The following is a 16,108-nucleotide window of genomic DNA, read 5'->3' on the forward strand; positions in this document are numbered from 1 at the left end:
TTACTATCATAGCATTGTATTATTGATAATACTTTCTAGTCATGTCATATGTCCTTGTATGGGAGACTGGCTGTGTGGACTGCATCCGAGGTGTTATTTGACACAACCGTCTATGTGCTACACTTTGCCCTTGGACTCTGCAAGTGCGAAGTTGTATGACGCATGTTGCATATCTGCATAGTTCAGCTAATTGTTTTTCTTTTTCTATTTTTTTTATTTGTTTCCATTTTTCTTGTGATGGCCTCTTTCTTCTTGTTGGTGAGATAGCCGGCTCTAATGTAGCCTACCTTCTCATGTTATTTTTTTTTCTATTTAAATAAAAAAAGTTTGAGCTCGAGTGAGTCTGGTCGGAAAAGGTTTAGGTAGTCCGGATGAGGGAAATTTGGGGAGCCTGAGTTACAGTGAGCTCTCGGAGCAAAATATTTTTCTTGAGTAAATGAGCTCCAGCTTTTTTTTTTTTTTTGCCGACCTATGGTCACAAGCGCGAAATCTCAGTTGCCATGGATTTCCAGCTGAACGTTGTTATGGTTATGTTCTGTGTCGTGCCTCACACGTGTAAAATGTCATGTTGACATCGAGTGCCAGCAAAAGATTGTAATGGTTATCATGTTCTATGTCACAAGTGCATTAGTGTTGACGCCTGGATGACGCCTGGATGCAATGCAATAAAAGATATTAACGGCTTCTTATGCTTTATTTTTTTCTACCAGTGACAATCGAAATTATGGACAATACCTGTTACATACTGCATATACAGATGGAAAAAACATCGGTGGCCGTTATGCTCTGTGAAGGTGTGTGACCAGCGAAGCTTGATAAAATAATCTGCGTCACTCTCTTTTTAATTAAGCGTGAGCTCTCTTTAAATCTAAACTCAATTCAGCGGCATCTTGGTACTTGCATTCCGTATTTATTCGAATGCAATGCGAGCTTTTTTTCCAAATTTTTGCTACTAAAGTCGCCCTCGCGTTACAATCGAGCAAACACCGTATTCAGGCTGCGGTGTGCGCTTGGCGGCGTTCATCATATTGCCATGTGTCCTATTTTGTTGTCTTCGGGCTTCACCCGCAAAGACTGTTTGGAATGCTCCGCGCAGACCGCGATGCGATGTTCCAGAAGCGTCACGATTGTTTTAGATCTTTCCGTTAAGACTGCGCGCGGTACGCGAATAGTCTAGAGTTTACGTGGCCACCAGCGATAACGCTGGAACATTCGACAGAACATGTATAAAAGCCGACACGCTTTACCACTTGTCAAAATTATTGACGGACGACGCTCTGACTGACTCGTTTCCCGCCCACAGGTTCGGCCAAATAAAGAGTTTCATCTTCGACACGCCCACTGCTGCCTTCGTTAAAGTAACAAACCCGTGACAATATACAGTACAGTGGGTAGGTGCATCTACGCACACTGATCACAATTTCACTAGGGCCCCATTCTGCATGTATACGTGCTGCTAAACGCTCTAGCGATGCGAGCAAGCGAAACCGAAACTGGAACTGAAACCGGCTGCAAGATGCCGACTTGCGTAGTAACACAAATGTGCGGATGCCCCGCCTCCGTAGCCTTCGCTCCAATGCCAAGATAAGTTGTCGCCGAGTATAGGGACCTTAGCCCAGACGAAACGCTAACGCCCGATGACGCGGAAGGCGTCGGTCGGTAAGCGTTTAGAACTTTTTTTTCGTTGACAGCATCGTGCCGAACTGAGCGTTGCGTGTTTCTCAGGTGACGGTGTCGCTCGATGCCGCAAAAGACAAAACGCGGAAGAGTATCGTTTGATTACCATTCCACAGCGCACCTAGCGTCGTGTTCGTTGTTTTGAAAATATATCAGTTAGAAACAGGAATCATTCGTTTCTGAGAAAGCATAAAAAAGGGTTTTGTTCCTCTTAGGCCTCGGTAATATGGCCTAGCAACCGCCATATGAATATTGCACGTCACGTGTCGCGTCAAGCCAATCAAAAGCGAACGGTCTTTGTCGTCACTGTCACATGACATCACGTCACTTCCTGTAACAGAAATAGCCGATGTGTGTCGCCATAGTGCGAAATCAAGGTAGTTTATCCCGTGAATTAAAATTATAACCGCTTCGATTTCGGCGTTGCCACTTGCGCAACAATATCGGTGCATTCCACAGTACCAGAAGAACCGATGATAAAGACAGGCTCAAATTGTGTCGCAGGGCCCCTTTAAGGCGGCACCCGTTCGTCCGTCGTAGTCGTAGTAGTCGTAGTTCGTAACCAGTCGTAACGCTAGTACCAGATCTTGACCTCCAAGGTGGTGCCGGTGGGAGATTTTTCCTGTGCGTTGTTGAACACTAAAAAATTCGCAGCGTGCGCGTTAACTTCTGTCTCTCATTCCCCATTAGCAGCCATTGGCATGTTCCAGTAGGAAACGTTAGTAGAAGTAGAAGTGTAAGTGTTAGCTAAAAGACGACTTCTTCTGTCTCTCATTCCCATTAGCAGCCATTGTTTACCTCCAAGGTAGTGCCTGGTGAGATTTCTCCTGTGCGTGATTAAACAATAAAAACTTTGTTCAAAACGCCGTTGATTGATGAAATAAACCAACGAAAGACGCCAGATGTTTTCTAAAAGCAAAACGAAAGATCGCCAGATGTTTCTAAAGCAAAACGAAAAGACGCCAGCTGCTTAACGAAAGACGCCAGAAGTTTTCTAAAGCAATGGTTTTCTAAACAATGAAAATTCACAGCGTACATGTAAAATTAAAGTGAGCTGCAAGTCGTCATAACTTTCATCGAACCTTTAGTATAAACGCGCCCGATCTTACGTCGGTGATGATGTACTGGGCAGAATTCACGGAAGATTCACGGTTTACCGATGAACCTCCGCAGCTTCGCCCACTCATCATCATTCACTCAGTGAATATGCTGTGATTTTTTTTAGAAGTAGGGAAGGAGGCACTGTGCCATTTTTCGTCATTCTACGGAGAGCCATGGTACCTGCTAAGCGCATGTAAGACATTATGCGCACTTTGTCGATGTTGTGCCTGATGACAGTGAAGAATTATGGCGGAGCCCGTTGTAATTGGTTGGAAGCATTCAACAACCTACTCATTGCGCAGTTCGCATTGTGTTATGCCTGGTTACAGAATTCGCGTTGTGCGACGCTTGGTGCTTATTTTACTTTTCTACCACGCTATAGTGCATATGTCAATGTGGCTCCTTCCCGACATGAAGCCTGTGTAGGACCTTTTCGCAAAGCAGTTTCAAGCACCGGCATGGCTCACAGGTTGAATACTGGGCTCCCACGCAGAGGGCCCAGGTTCGAACCTTGTTCCATCCTGGAATTTTTTCTTATTTCGTTTATTTTCTTATTTAGAGCGATGGTGGAGGACCTTTTTAACACGAAAGCATTTTATGCCGGGGTCCACCAAGAGTTCAGTGACGTATTTCCGTCACGGAAATGACGTAGAAAAATATACAGGATCAGGTGGCAAAGAAAAAAAGTACCGTCAACGGGCATCGAACCCACGACCGCTCGGTCCGCAACAACAGATGCCGGACGCGCTATCCAATGCGCCACGGTCACAGACTCTGGAGGCTTTACGAACGCGCCTTTTATATCTACCACTCTCCCGGTTGGCGGGCTGGTGTTGACCTCTGGGAGTGGTAAGGTAAAGTAATTCGTCATTGCTGTGGCCTCCGCGACTAGCACCTGCAACGCGTTACGCGTCCATCCCATTCGGCGCGTTTTCAATGGAAGTTGAATCGTGGCCTCCGAGATTAGCCGGCGGCGCGCCGTTGCTACGGCCGTCCTATTCGGCGCGTCGCCCAGCGGAGAAGCGTAATTTTGTCGCCTCCTGAAGGCGCCGCGAGATGGCGATGTTTCCCCAAGGCTCGCGCGGCGCTCGTTTGGCTCGTCTGCCTGACACAGCGTGCGATTTCAGTCACGACATCAACCGTGTTGGCACGTAGCACACAGTCAACGTGCATCTACGCCTTGCTGCAGCTACAAAGAAGTTCAGGTACGTAATTAAAAAGTTACTACTTGCTTTTGCATGCAACTTTATTGGTCGTTTAAAACCGATTTGGGCAACAGAGGCTGCTACCGCGCAATATTTCTTCTAAACTCGGGGACAACTTTCTGTGGCAATGAAGGGAAAGCTACGGGGGCGGAGCGTCCGGTTTGGCGCGCGTCTCGTAACGCCGTGCAAACTGATGGCTAGCGTTTCATTTCGACGCAAACGCTGCTTAGCGTCTAAGGTACGGGTAAAAGGCGCGACTTTTTCACGTATGCAAAAACGGAAAGTGACAACGTAGAAAGTAAAAGAAATACAAATATCTCGCTTGTGTGCGCTGCGTTCCGTCTCAAAAGTCGGCACATATGTGGGCGGCAATTTTCTATTACGCGTCGCATAGAGGCTGCGTATTGCCGAGGTTTCGCCCTTCGCGCGTGCCCGCGTCAGGGAAAGCGAGCCATGGGGAGCGCGCGCCGCGGTGCGGCGGCGGGGTGCGGCGGCCGCTCTCTCCGATTACGCGCTCTGCGTGCGAATGGAAGGGCCGTAGCATGGTTGAATTTTGTCAATGCCTTAACACACCGCGAGGTGGCGATCTCAGCCCAAGCGTCGTAAAAGCGTCGGCCTCGCTCATAGCATCACGCTAATAAATAGCAAAAATAGCTCTGCGACGCACGCCTGCCTCACCTGGCTGTAACACCGCGTTCCGTGCTCACGCGCTCGCCGCTCGCCCCGAGAGAGAGAGAGAGAGAACGTTTATTTACACCCGTCGAGAATGACGGGGGAGGAGGCTTTGGCCTCTGCCCCCGTTCATCCCCCTAGCCGTCAGCCGGAATCCCTTGGGACTCGGCGGCGGCCAGGGCGAGACCGATGACTTTACGTTGTTCTTTGGCATCTTGGCTGCGTTATAAGGCCTCCCAAGATTCTACGTTTCTGCTTGGCTCGTTGTAACAAGGGCAGGTCCAGACCATGTGCACTAGACCCGCAGTGCTATTACAGTGCGCACACCGGGAATCCAACACTTCCGGGTGCCATTTACTGTACAGGTGAGGGTTTGGAAACACCCGGTTTGGAATTTTCGCCACATTATTTCCTCATTTTTGTTCAGCTGTTTAGCTGCCTCTGGATAGATCTTACGGTGGGATTTATAATGTGAGGTGATTTCATGGAACGTTCGTAGTTCGTCTCCTGTGCAGAGGGGTTGCTCGAGTGGAGGCGGCGAGTCAGCGGCGATCGACCGGAAAGTGAGCCCTCGGGCGATCGAGTGTGCCTTCTCGTTCCCCTTCAGACCTTGATGGGCCGGGGACCATATCAGTGAGATTTGCTCTGCGGGTACTGGTCCTTGTCTCAGAACTTTGGCGGCTGCAGCAGAGATCCTGCCCATGTCATAGTTCTTAATGGCTGACTTAGAGTCGCTGACAATCACTCGTGTACCTTTTTGTTTTATCGCCAGAGCAATCGCAAGTTCTTCTGCCTCAGTGGCAATTGTGTTCTTAAAGGTGCAGCACGAGACCAGGTCCCCACTCTCGCGAACCACCACCGCTGTGTATGCTCCCCTTCTTTCGTATTCAGCAGCGTCCGTGTAAAGCACGTCGGATCGACCTTCAAGTTTGGCCTCTAGGGCTACAGCTCTTGCTTTGTGTCTGCCTTCGTGAAACACCGGATGCATGTTTTTCGGCAGCGGTGTAATTTTGAGTCTGTTCCTAGTTGGTTTAGGTATGCTAGCTGTCTGTCTGGAACACTCCGTGGGCTCGAAACCCAAGCGCTCCATGATTTTCCTTCCGGTTTTACTTCTCAAAAGCCTTTGATGCTGTGACCTCGTGGCGGCTTCTATGAGCTCATCCAAAGTATTGGAGACGCCTAGCCCAAGAAGTTTTACCGTATAGAGGTGTTCGGGGGAAGCCCTAGTGCAGTTTTGATGCCTTTTCTTATAATGACTTCAATATTATCTTTCTCTGCTCTACCCAGTTTAAGATAAGGGGCAACGTATAGTACACGGCTTATCACGAAAGTTTGAACCAACCTCAAAAGATTGGCTTCCTTCATCCCCGCATATTTGTTAGAAATGCGCTTAAGCAGGCGGCAGATGTTTAAGCAACCTCAAAACCAACCTCAAACCAGAAGCCCTAGTGCAGTTTTGATGCCTTTTCTTAAATGACTTCAATATTATCTTTCTCTGCTCTACCCAGTTTAAGATAAGGGGCAACGTATAGTACACGGCTTATCACGAAAGTTTGAACCAACCTCAAAAGATTGGCTTCCTTCATCCCCGCATATTTGTTAGAAATGCGCTTAAGCAGGCGGGCAGATGTTTGAACATCAGGCTCAGAGAACATTTCAGCTCTCTAAAAGGCTCGCCATACTCGCATCTCGCGATGCACTGTCGGCAGTGCGGGTGTGAACCACTTTTGTCTGACACGGCGGTGATGTACCGGAACCGGAACAAGCTGTCCAGAGAGACTGTAGAAGCGTTTTTTATTTTCAAGAGCAATTCTGTATGTGTTAGCCAGGCTTCACTGAGCCTACTTCCGTGTGAGATAGCTTTTCTTTCGGCCAACCTCGCTGCTACCCTTGCCGCGTAATAGGAACATTCTATTCTGAGCATGCGTGTTCTTATTGTGATGTTTTCGAGTTATCAGTGTTTGACTGCGCGGTTTTGCGCGTTTTAGTATTGTTATCATTTTAGGTATAAGAGATGATCAAGGTGAGCCGGCGTCATGACATTCGCAGCAGTATCAGTTGTTCTCTCCATGGTGACTATGTGGTGGTGTGATATAAGATAAATAGGCGAGGATTCAGGAAATAAACTTTAGTTTGAAGTTGGCGCTTGTCCTGTGCACTTATTCTTCGCTTGTGTCCGTGTCTCTTTGCGCTACCTGCCTTAACATGAGTTCCCACAAACTAGCCCAGTTATCCGTTCTCGCAGGCGGCACGTCTGGCTTGCACTAGCTTCGAGTCTCCGGATATTTTCAGTGTTTTTGCCATTTGCTTGTATGCGCAACCCTAGTATTCTAACGCTGTCTACGGCTGGAATAGCATTGCCATTCACTCGTAAAGCAATATCACAACCCCTTCCAGGGGGATTGTTTCTTTTCCTTTGTTGTGATGGTACAAAAAGCGCCTCTGATTTTTCTGCCGAGCATTTCAACCCTATCGGTTCGAGATATTTTTCTATGATATCTATAGCCCTCTGAAGTGTGCTTTGAATTTGTCCGTCGCTTCCCCTGTTAATCCACAGCGTCACGTCGTCCGCGTATATGGTGTGATGTAGGTTTTCGAGTCCGTCCAACTTTTCAGGAAGGCCGATCATCGCTATATTAAAAAGAGTCGGAGAGAGGACGGACCCTTGTGGCGTCCCTCTGTTCCCCAATTTAATGTTTTCGAGCAACTGTCCTCCCATGCTGATGGTGGCTGTGCGATTAGAGAGAAAATTTCTTACGTAGTTGTATGTCTTGACGCCTACATTTAGCGCGCTAAGGTTCTCGAGTAAGGCTTCATGTTTGACGTTGTCAAACGCCTTGGAGACGTCCAGCCCCACAATGACCTTGGTGTCAACAGTCTTTTTGTCTATTATCTGCTCCTTCAGCTGTAGCATAATATCGCACGTCGATAGGTGTGATCTGAAGCCTATCATGGTATCAGGGTACAGGTTTTCATCTTCCATGAACCTAGTGAGTCTTGTTTGGACGACGTGCTCCATCAATTTTCCAACACAAGACGTGATGGAAATGGGTCTGAGATGCTCAAGACTAAGCTTCTTCCCTGGTTTCGGAATAATGACCATATTCGCAGTTTTCCAAGCTTGCGGTATCTCTCCGTTGTCCCAGCATTCTTGCATATAAGTGGCAAGGTGACGAATGGAGCCGTCGTCAAGATTTCTGATTATTCTGTTGTTGATTTTGTCCGGCCCGGCAGCCGTTTTGGTTTTGAGTCTGTTAATTTCAGCCCTCAATTCCCCAACCGTGATGGGGCTGTCTATGTCTGGGGTTTCTGAACCCGCGTAGTCGGGGAGATTTTTACATTCAGCGCAGCTGAGGTATCGATCCCTAACCTCCGCTAATAATTGCGTCGTCTGACCTTCATATTTATACACAGGCTTGTGAAGTTGCTGTCTAGCCTCCGACTTTGTTTTCTCTGGGTCTAATAGACGTCGTAGTAGCTGCCATGTTTTAGCATTGCCAATTTTCTTATCCATCTGATCGCAGATACTGCCCCACTTTTGCCTGGTGAGTTCCAATGCATGATCTTCAATCTCTTTGTTCAGTGCAGCAACTTGCTTTCGGAGATTCCTGTCTTCTCTTTTCTGACTGATTTTTCGCTCTCTTTCTTTTTGTTCCACATGCGCACAAGATGTATATCAACAACTTCCTGATCATCAGCGTCAATCTTTTCGGTAGCATCCTGAACCGACTGGATAACCCCTTTACTCCATTCGTTAATATCATTTATCGGGTCCTGTCCCGACCTGATATTTCTAAAGGCAACCCAATCTGTAGTCTTAATTCTCCTCTTATTCATCACCGGTGGGCCATTCTCAACTATGATCTCTAAAATTCTATGATCGCTACCTAGGTCTTCTCCGGTATTGCACCATGTGGCAGTGGTGTCACTGCCTACCAGAGTTAAATCTGGTGTCGTGTCCTTGGATACGCTATTTCCTTTCCTTGTGGGCTTCATCGGGTCCGTAATAATGATCAGCCCATGTTGTTGAATTTCATTCCACAAATTTCTGCCCTTAATCTGCGTGAATTTATAACCCCATGCCGTATGATGCGCATTAAAATCGCCCAAAATCAAAAGTGGACTGTTTGTTGAAATAACCTTGGTTTTCGTGAAAAGATCGCCAAAGTCACATTTGCGCTGTTTGGGGGAACTATACACATTCAGGATGAAAAGATTCTTCTTTGCGCTTGCGAGGAACGAGTTCGACTAAAACATGATCAATCTGCGAATTCCCCGTCTCGTGCTGCAACGTTGGAATGTTTCTCTTTACAAAGGTCGTAACTTGGGTATCGTTACCCAACCCGGAAAAGATTTGTAGCCAGCTAATTTAGCATTTTTCCCGCACTCCTGGACCGCAATAACCTCCGGTCGATCGCCGTTGGCAAGACAGGACTGTAAAACCGCACGCTTACGCAAGAAACCCCTACAGTTACACTGCCAAATCATGTTATTGCAGGGGCGCAGAGCCATCACGTTTGAGTTTGAGCCCTTGGCATAGCCATTCTGTCTGTCCATACTAGCAAATTCAGCCTTCATTTGCTCGATAGCGCTGCCTACTTGTTTCATCTGTTCCAGTACCGTTTGAAGCATTCCTTGTAAGGACTTTGTTTCTACCTCAAGCGCTACACTTATCGATCCGTGATTTTCTTCAACTTCTATTTCCTTAGCCCTCTTCTTCTTTAAAGGCGGTTCGTTTGCTACGCGGGGTGTTTCCAGTGCCTGCCCTGGTTTACTGGTTGGTTGTGCCTTAATCTCATCAAGTTGCTTGCGTAATTCCGCATTTTGCTCTTGTAATATCCTGTTTTGCTCTTTAAGAGCATTAATCATTTCTGCATTAGCATCCTGGGAGACCTTAGTTACCCAACCCACCTGTGGTCCAGGGGACTTTGACTTCTCTCGGGCGCAATCACCACTATCCTGGGGTTCCTTGTGAGAAAGTCCCTGTTTCTCCAGCGATGGCAATCGGGGAAAAGATTCCGAGCGTCTTCTCGACCCGCTGCGATGCTTGGATTTACACCTCGAACGATCTTGAACCCCGTCTGTCCTGCTGTTGCGCTGCGTTTCCGCGTCGGCCTTGCGTCGTTCCTCTTGCTCCCGCGCTTCTTCTTCCAGCTTCATTTCCCACTGTCGCTTTTTCTTTATGTAAGGTGTTCGGAAAAGTTCTTTGCACATTTTGTCTCCGGTTACGTGATCCTTGCCGCACAGGCGGCACGTCGGTGTGCATTCATGGTCCTTGGATGGGGAGGTCGCCCCACAACCTCTGCATTTTGCGTGCGGACTGTCGCACACGTCGGATCGATGTCCCAGCTCACCACACCTGTAACACACTTCATATCGCTTCTTGTATAGAAAACACTTCATCGGCGTCCCAAAACAGATCATCCATCTTGGCACGTAGTCGTCGACAAAGGTGATGATTACCAAGGTGGAGTTGCCCATCCTCCGCACACCAAGAATGGGACGATTTTCTTCGTGTGAAAAAGCCAGTTCCAATTCCCTCTCAGAGAGTCTCAGATCAAGTCCACGTACCACTCCTTTTCCACAGCTTTCGGGTGCAGCCATATATGTGGTCACCTCATACTCCTTGCCATCGAGCTTGATGACTTTCAGGCCCAACATTTTCTTGGCGTCGTCCCCGCCGGGCGAGCTGTATATCAGCGTTCCTTGCTTGTCGTTCACGACGATCCTGTCCTCCTCCCGACCTTTCCGCCATGAGATGCCTGCGGCCATCCTGACTGCTCCCCCAATTACGGGTGCCGAGAGTTTGGTGAGCGTCAATCCTTCTTTGGGCTTGATAATAATCTTGTGATCCGCTTTCGGAAGACGCGGTAGGTGCGACGCCACGGACCGCTCCGTGAGCTTTTTTCCCGCTGTTGTGAACGAGGGTCCCCCGCGCACACCATGCTTGTCGCTTTTGTAGCCGGCTGGCACTGTCCTGCCTTCTTTTCCGCATCCACCGCTGGTAGACGCCAGGCTGGTGGCGCCATTGCGTTCTCGTTGTTGACGCTCCTGGAGCTCAGCCACGCGTCTCGATACTTTCGTCACCCAGTCCGAGCTTTCCAATTCTGCCGGATCGGCATCCGTACCGTTAACGCTCACTTCCACCGAGAAAAATCGCGGCCGGGCTAGCGCGGCGGCACGACGCGCTTTGCGTTTCCCTCTAGTCCGGCCGTGGTGTTCAATCACATTTTAACATGCCGCGGGATGGCGACCAAGTTCTGCGTCCAATATGTGACGCTCTTCTGGCTATCACAACTCGTTCTCTGATTACGCTTTCACCGTTAACTTCTACAGCTACCACAAGGGTTTATTTAATCATTTAACATGGACGTTAGTCGTCGGGATGGAGGTGTACCACCAATCATCTAAGTGGGTGCATACACGTTAAACGGCGCCATTAGCTACATAAATATACATTGTGCAAACTCTCTTTGTCAATGTGCAGTAAGCATTCAGTTACTTCTGTAAGGGCACGCTTAACTTTCGTGTTATTCCGATTCCTATGACGAAGGGATCAACCGTGTTTTTGCAAAGCAGCTTTGAGCACCGGCATGGCTCAGAGGTTGAATACTGGGCTGCCACGCAGAGGGCCCAGGTTCGAAGCTCGTTCCACCCTGGAATTTTTTTCTGATGTCGTCTTTTCTTTTCTTATTTCGAGCGATAGTGGTTACGGACACCGGCGCCGACGGCGGCGGCGGGCGACTACGGTGCAAAAACGGCCGCTGAAATGATCTTATAACAGCTTTCGCTGTAAAACAATACAGCTATAACAAGTTACACAAAAATAAAAACCCACCATCTACAGCTATGATTCGAACCAGGCCCTTTCGAGTGGGAAGTGGGCATTTTACCCCTGCACCACTTTGGTCGAGCCGCAGACTTCTGATCGCAGCTCCCCAAGCGGCTTGACCCTGTTTGAGCTTCACTTTTCGAAGCTCGTTCCGAGCACTCCCCTGTTCTAGTACATTTTAGCTCGAACTAATCGGCAATTCAGCTAGCGGTAAAATCCTAGATACAAAACTCTCTACTATATAAAGAAGGCCGATACTATATACGGAACCTGAAGCCGTGAGGTTCCATATGTAGTACCAATTGATCACATCGCTACGCGCGTCGTATGTTTTATGTGCGAGCGCTGCTAACGATAGCTGCTTAAGCGGGAGTAAAACGCGCCGGCCGTCGTGGCAAAGGCCCAGGGCGGTATCGAAGGCGTGGGATACGGGTTACGTGGCGCTGGCAGAAACTCCGTACCTTAACCGGCCGGGCATTTTCGCCCGCGGTCACATGCGCTGTATCTTTACGGAGATTAGCAGATGGCTCACACACTTGCACGTGTTGTGTTCTCGCCGCCAAGTTTGCGTTGAGGCCAGAGACAGCACGAAAGTCATTTCCTTCGCTGCAGCGAATGCGTTTCCTTACGCCAGAGTTTCGTGAGTTAAGCCAGGTAGCATGCTAAAGCAGTAAGCCGCTAGCCTTCTTCTGGCCGTGTTCATAAAATGTTGCAGAGCCCCTTTAAGAAGTCTAGAACCTGTCTCGTATACTTGCTCAAATGAGAAATAAAGCATTTACTCAGCAAGTTAATTCTTCGTTGTTAAAGGGACAGCAAAGAGAAACAATGAATCGGCTTAGATCGATCAATTGTGGTCTGAGAACTCTAACGTCGGTAATTTTGCCATCATAGGTTTGTTAATAAAGGAGAAAACCAAGCTCAATGTTTCATTTTTAAATTTCGCGCCGAAATCTCTCCGCGTGACGTCAGAGATTTCGAAGTGTATTTATCGTATTTTGGCGCCACTGGCTCAACAAAATTATCCCAGACTTGGTATGTAAGTCTATGGCCACCTCAGAGGACGATGTGCTTCATTTTTACCGATTAGGAGCTACGTGGTCCCCAGTAGGCGCCGTCAAAACATGTGACATCACAGCGAATGATGCGGAAAGTTAAGGTGGCGTCGCCACCCACATTTTGTTTTTGCGCGTTTTCTCACTTACTAATCGTCTTCACGCACCAAGCGTGGCGTTTTTGTTATCGTAAAGGAGTAGTTTACTAATATGAGAAAAATCGTTTTGCTCTTTAGTGTCTCTTTAAGCACAGTCCAGTCGCTGGCGGCTCCTCGTCACACCATGAACAGCAGCAAGGTTAGTACGCATATGATTGCCATACGCGCCACTCTATAGGTGCCAACGCAAAACGACGAATGGCTGCTAAGGCGCATTTATAATTACTTCCAACACCTGAAGTGAAAATACACAGTCCAGTCGCATTAACGAGACCACCTGTCAAAAGCCAGAATAACCACCTTTCGCAGAGCGGACTGCTGCACGGCGTGCAGGAAGAGAGTCAGTTAGGTTCCTGAAGGTTTTCACTGGGATGTTGAGCCATGCCGACTCCAGTGCCGTGGCCAGCTGTGCTAGATTGCGCTCCAACGCGCCAGCTTGGACCCTTCCGGCAATGGTTGCAGGGTGTTTGCTTTCAGAGGTTTCACGCCGTATACGCCAACGTCCATCTGTCCGATGGAGCATAAAACGTGATTCATCGGAAAACGCCACCTGTCGCCACTCAGTGGACGTCCAGTTGCGGTACTGGCGTGCAAATTGCAGCTCTCGTCGCCGATGAACGGCAATCAGCATAGGTGCATGAACCAGGCGTCTGCTGCGGAGGCCCAGACGCACTAACGTTCGCTAAACAGTAGTTTGGGAGACACTGTTGGTAGCCCCTTGGTTCATCTGGGCGGTCAGTTGCTCAGTGGTAGCACGCCTATTCGCCCGAACGCATCTCCGCAGCCTTCGTTGACCTCTGTCATACATGGGCCGTGGTGCACCACATTTGCCGCATCGTTGATTCTGGACAGTCCCATTTTGCCATGCACGGTACACTTTCACCACGGTGGCACGCGGACAGTTCACAATCTTAAGCTTTTCGGAAATGCTTCCACCCTTGGCCCGAAAGCCAATGATCATGCCCTTTTGAACGTCGGATAAATCGCTCTGTTTCTGCATAACGCCAACGATTGCAACGTTTTCCGAAGCCCTCACACACCCTTTATATATGCTCAACTGCACTGTGCTGCTACCTGCCTTCTGTGATTGCTGATTTAACGTCGACGTCGAAAGTATGTGGTGGTCACAATAATGTGTCTGGACTGCGTACATGATCATCAAGCATGGGCACCGAAGCCATTCCCGGAGGTGTCGCTTAATTGAGCCATAACTCGACCAGTGTCGACGATCGGCTTGGTGTTTCGACGGCGACAATGAAATCCGGCTCTTTACTTCAACGCATGGGCTCCAATTGAGCCTGCTCGCTGTGAGGCACACATATGACAGAATGCATATTTAAAGCTCAAAAATTGAATAAACGGGCGAATCTTGCTTAAGCTGGCCATACATCTGATTCGTCAGTCACTTCATCAAAGGTTCAGGAGCTAAATCGTGAAAGACCGCTTTTCATGTTCTCCGCTGTGTTGATCTCGTTATCCCGCAGGGCATGGTCAAGCAGCACGATACTTTCGCTCATTGCGCAAGTGTGCTAGAATCAATACCTAGAAGAGCCAAGAAATGACGCACCTTGCAGGAAAAAGGCTGAAGGCGAAACGTCTTCGGACGCTTGGTCATTGGCATAACACGCAGCACAGGCCGCACGACCGCGGCATCTGATGATGATGAGGACGCTTCAAAAACATGCCTCGTACCCACACCTGGAGATGGGCTGAGAATCGGCCAACAGAATTGATGATGATGACATCCCTTAGTGGCTCACACCCAGACACCGCCTGATTCATGGCCGATCCCCCGGGGTGGGTTGCGCAAAGTCTCCGAAGAACAACAACAACAACAACAACCGAGAAGCGAATGAGTTAAAAAAAATAGACACATGTCAGCTCCATCACTAGTACAATATTTTACTATAGTCTAAATAAATTTATTATGGCCATTAAGAACTGACGCACTTGCCGCAATGGTTCGCCAAATTGCTGCCAGTCTCCGCTTCAAGGTTGTTGGCGTGTTCTCGCAGGCAGCCATTCACACCGGCCCGTCTGACGAATGTACAAGCCTCCACAGGACGCAGGGATCTCGTACACCACTCCTGTCTTGCAAGGAAGAAAGCGAGTTACATGCTTTTTAACACGAAAGTGTTTTATGCCGGGGTACACCAAGAATTCAGTGACGTATTTCCATCACGGAAATGACGTAGAAAAAAATTACGCGATCAGATGTCAAAAAAAAAAGTTCTGTCAAGGGGCATCGAACCCACGACCGCTCGGTCCGCAACAACAGATGCCGGGCACGCTATCCACTGCGCCACGGCCACAGACTCTGGAGCAGTGCCTCCTCTATTTTTAGTGCCTGGGCGAACGCTCTCCTCGGGCCGTCGAGCGCGCGCTCCGCGTCCGCTCGCCGCTGCCGCGCGGTGGCGCTGTGCAAGTAGACTTGCACAGCGCCACACAGCGGGCCCTTCGGTGCCCATGGTAGCTTGTAATGAGGAAAACAACCAGGGGGACTCTTTGACAGGTACTATAGCGAAAAAACAGAGAAAAGGTAAAAGAAGGGAGAAGGCGCGTGTTGCAATTAGTTACATTAACATGCAGGGTGGCAGAAAAAAGGCAAAATGGTTAGAGATTGAGGGACAGTTAAACAAGGAACAGATAGGTGTTTATGCGGTTACAGAAACACACCTTAGAGACTTGGAAGAGCCGCCACATATTGAAAATTATGTTTGGGAAGGATGTAACAGGATCACATCAGAAAGGAGAGGTGGGGGGTTGGAATGCTAATTCATAGCAGACCAAAATGGGAGAGAGTGAAACAAACGTGTTCAGAGCACATATGGGTTTCGGGCACAGTAGGTGGAAAGAAAACGTGGCTAGGTGTAGCTTACTTGTGGACAGGGAATAACTGCAGAGAAAAGAATCGGGAGATAGTGAAATGCATAAGCACCGATATTAAAGAATTTGGTCATGATGCCGAGATAATCCTTCTAGGGGACATGAACGCTCACATTCATGACCTTGACGGATATTCAGACACCAATGGCAAGTTATTGCTAGATCTCTGCGAGCAACATAGTCTTGAGATAGTTAACGTGGGGCCTAAGTGTGAGGGGCAGATCACGTGGGAAGTCGGAAACAGGCAATCGAGCATTGATTACTGTCTCATGACAGAAGGAATATATGACAAACTTAGAGAGATGAGAATAGACGAAGAAGGCATTAACAGCTTGGGTAGTGATCATAAACGCATAATATTACAAATGGGATATAAAACTGAAAATAAGAACATAGAATCAAATTTTGGCAGCTCGAATCTAAATGACAAACAAATAACAAATATAGCCGCAAGAGTCGAGGAAAAAGTAGACGAACTACCAGGCAAAGACTGGAAGTATAGTGAGCTGCTACATGTAATCACGA

General features: G+C 48.3%; 1 protein-coding gene across 1 annotated transcript in view; it reads right to left on the reverse strand.

Moving 5' to 3' along the window:
* The window catches only part of LOC119393120 (uncharacterized), a 69,826-nt gene extending 55,541 nt beyond the window's left edge, over window positions 1-14,285 (reverse strand). The window contains exon 1 of the mRNA XM_049416124.1: window positions 14,265-14,285. The gene's annotated coding sequence lies outside the window, so the exon portion shown is untranslated. The remainder of the gene's footprint in view (window positions 1-14,264) is intronic.
* Window positions 14,286-16,108: the final 1,823 nt, after the last annotated feature.

Source organism: Rhipicephalus sanguineus, chromosome 5 (genome assembly GCF_013339695.2).
Source record: "Rhipicephalus sanguineus isolate Rsan-2018 chromosome 5, BIME_Rsan_1.4, whole genome shotgun sequence".
Classification (NCBI taxonomy): Eukaryota; Metazoa; Arthropoda; class Arachnida; order Ixodida; family Ixodidae; genus Rhipicephalus; species Rhipicephalus sanguineus.